Here is a 3,458-nt window from a genome sequence, read left to right on the forward strand (position 1 = left end):
TGGTAGCATGTCGCGACAGTGTGAACGTGAACTGTATGTGCAGTTGACGGACTTTGAGCAAGGGTGTATAGTGGGCATGCAGGAGGCCGGGTGGACGTACCGCCGAATTGCTCTACACATGGGGCGTGAGGTCTCCACAGTACATCGATGTTGTCGCCAGTGGTTGGCGGAAGGTGCATGTGCCCGTCGACCTGGGACCGGACCGCAGCGACGCACGGATGCACGCCAAGACCGTAGGATCCTACGCAGTGCCGTAGGGGGCTGCACCGCCACTTCCCAGCAAATTAGGGACACTGTTGCTCCTGGGGTATCGGCGAGGACCATTCGCAATCGTCTCCATGAAGTTGGGCTACGGTCCCGCACACTGTTAGGCCGTCTTCCGCTTACGCCCCAACATCGTGCAGCCCACCTCCAGTGGTGTCGCGACAGACGTGACTGGAGGGACGAATGGAGACGTGTCGTCTTCAGCGATGAGAGCCGCTTCTGCCTTGGTGCCAATGATGGTCGTATGCGTGTTTGGCGCCGTGCAGGTGAGCGCCACAATCAGGACTGCATACGACTGAGGCACACAGGGCCAACACCCGGCATCATGGTGTGGGGAGCGATCTCCTACGCTGGCCGTACACCTCTGGTGATCGTCGAGGGGACACTGAATAGTGCAGGGTACATCCAAACCGTCATCGAACCCATCGTTCTACCATTCCTAGACCGGCAAGGGAACTTGCTGTTCCAACAGGACAATGCACGTCCGCATGTATCCCGTGCCACCCAACGTGCTCTAGAAGGTGTAAGTCAACTACCCTGGCCAGCAAGATCTCTGGATCTGTCCCCCATTGAGCATGTTTGGGACTGGATGATGCGTCGTCTCATGCGGTCTACACGTCCAGCACGAACGCTGGTCCAACTGAGGCACCAGGTGGAAATGGCATGGCAAGCCGTTCCACAGGACTACATCCAGCATCTCTACGATCGTCTCCATGGGAGAATAGCAGCCTGCATTGCTGCGAAAGGTGGATATACACTGTACTAGTGCCGACATTGTGCATGCTCTGTTGCCTGTGTCTGTGTGCCTGTGGTTCTGTCAGTGTGATCATGTGATGTATCTGACCCCAGGAATGTGTCAATAAAGTTTCCCCTTCCTGGGACAATGAATTCATGGTGTTCTTATTTCAATTTCCAGGAGTGTATTTATATAATGATTGTACAAATATATTAGACACTAAAAGTAAGACATAAAAGAGATAAATGTGGTCTTATATCGACTTGGTTTTAACATCAGCTAAAAAGGTTATTTTCAATTTAATTCAGACATCTACTGAGAAATATGTGGCTAATATTTTTTTTTATGTAAAGAGTATCATTTGAACAATCTCAGTTAAATAAGCATCTCAGCGTCCTCATATCAATAAGTTTTCCATAATGTAATGTAAAATAGCTAAAAAGTGAGAGTTAGGACATGGCAGTGCAATGGGATCATGTTAACCCAGCCATCATCAGTGGTATCATGCTTCACTTGTACATATGTATAAAATAATTCAAATGTACAAATTCAGAGGTGGCATTGCAATGGGAATCTGTAAACCCCGTCGAATGTAGTGGGAAAATACTTTTCTCACAAATATAAATTAAATAGTAATAAAGTGAATACATGTAAATACTACACAAAGTTTTGTGTTTGTCAGTTCCTGCATATACTTTATCCTCTAATCCTAATCCACTCCATGCTGACACTCATCCAACCTACCCTTATCTCATATTCTGTGTCTATACAAGATCAATTTCTTTCAGAGTTAGTCAGTAAAACATATATCTGCGGATATACAGAGCTCCATCCACATAAAAGTGTTGTTGTTTTCTAAACTGATCAGAACAGAAGCTAGCAATTGCTCGGTCAGGTCAGTCTTTCAATATAAGATAATAAAATAGCAAACACACTTCTAATCCTAAAATTCAAAGAAAATATAAATACATATATATGAAAATTCCCTCTACTCATGGCATAGGCAATGTGTAATCATGTAAAGTGTACATCTATGTACAGTGTGTAGTCCTCTCTCCATACCCAGTTCCTTTGTCACATAAAACATGTAGATTAGTTAATTATATTGCAGAATCAACCACCTTCTGCCACCAATACTCAGCCTTCAATCAATCTTGGCCATTTGCACAGGACGCAAGACTAAACAGTATGCAGAAGTCCAACCAGTACCAAGGCGCACGGTGTCTATGTGTCTCCATGAGAACCACATAGTATACACTACTGTGGCAAAACAGGATCACCATCACTATTAGAGTATGAACGCTGGTTTACTCAAGATTAATTGCAGTTTTTTATCCTCATACTTCAACTCACACAGTTTGTAGTAAAGACATGTTACTCTGGTCATAACTTCTCGCAGTCACATATCCATATCGTAGCATAAAAGTCACTTCACAAGTGTAAATTTGTGGTTAGTGTAGTTGCCTATGTCATAAGACATGATGTCTACTCCCCATTTCATTAACCCCTACTGAGCTGACCACACAACAAAACCAAAGTTTCATAGCTTTGTGCATAAGTAAGTGAAATAGTCAGCATTTTTATATCTGCAGTTTCAATGTATATCTTCAGTAAGTGATTAATTCCAGATTTCTAATGTCATTTAGAGTGTACAGTTTTATCATATATAGACCACTTTCACAGTTATTTCATAGATCTCAGAATCAAATCTTGACAGAATTACCTAAGTGTTTGTGTATTACAGACACAACATTGTCAGTGGCAAGGTAAGTTTCGAATGAGATGTCTCAGTGGTACAGAACAAACGTCACACCTCCGGAATTTTGACTAAGTAATAACGTAAGGCATAAAGAAATTTAAATATTACATAAAAAGGATTCACGAATAAAAGTTTACCACTGAAAAATCTCATCTACTGTTATTTCTCTCCAGTCCTATCATTGTGTTTTTATGTTAGGTATCAGTAAATCAAAATGTACATTTCTAAAGGTTATGGTATCCTATTAAATCCATATATACTTGAGGTAATAGTAGATAAGCCTCACAACAGGCAATGGTACAAATTATTATACTTAAGTACTCATATTTTGTGAGTTATGCCTCAACAAGAAAAACAATGTATAGCATATATAAGTGTTCTAAAACTATAGTTCAGGTAAGTTTCTCACAGAAATTATAATTGTTTCACTGGTTCAAGAGTAAATGCCTGTCCAGGTATCTACTTATGTGCACAGTGCACGTGTTTTCAAACAAGATAAGACTAGTGATCTGTCTTGAAGCAACATGGCCCAATACTGAGTTAAAAGTCCATATTTATTGGACAAGACAAAGTTATGCAATAAAAATGATAATACAACAGTTAAAACTCCATAAGCATAAACAAGAATAGAAACATGAAAACTTCTCTCCCCAACACAAATACTTAGCATAAGAGTGTGTTGGTCAGTTACTCATAAAG

The sequence above is a fragment of the Schistocerca gregaria genome, chromosome 4, assembly GCF_023897955.1.
Source record: "Schistocerca gregaria isolate iqSchGreg1 chromosome 4, iqSchGreg1.2, whole genome shotgun sequence".
Lineage (NCBI taxonomy): Eukaryota > Metazoa > Arthropoda > Insecta > Orthoptera > Acrididae > Schistocerca > Schistocerca gregaria.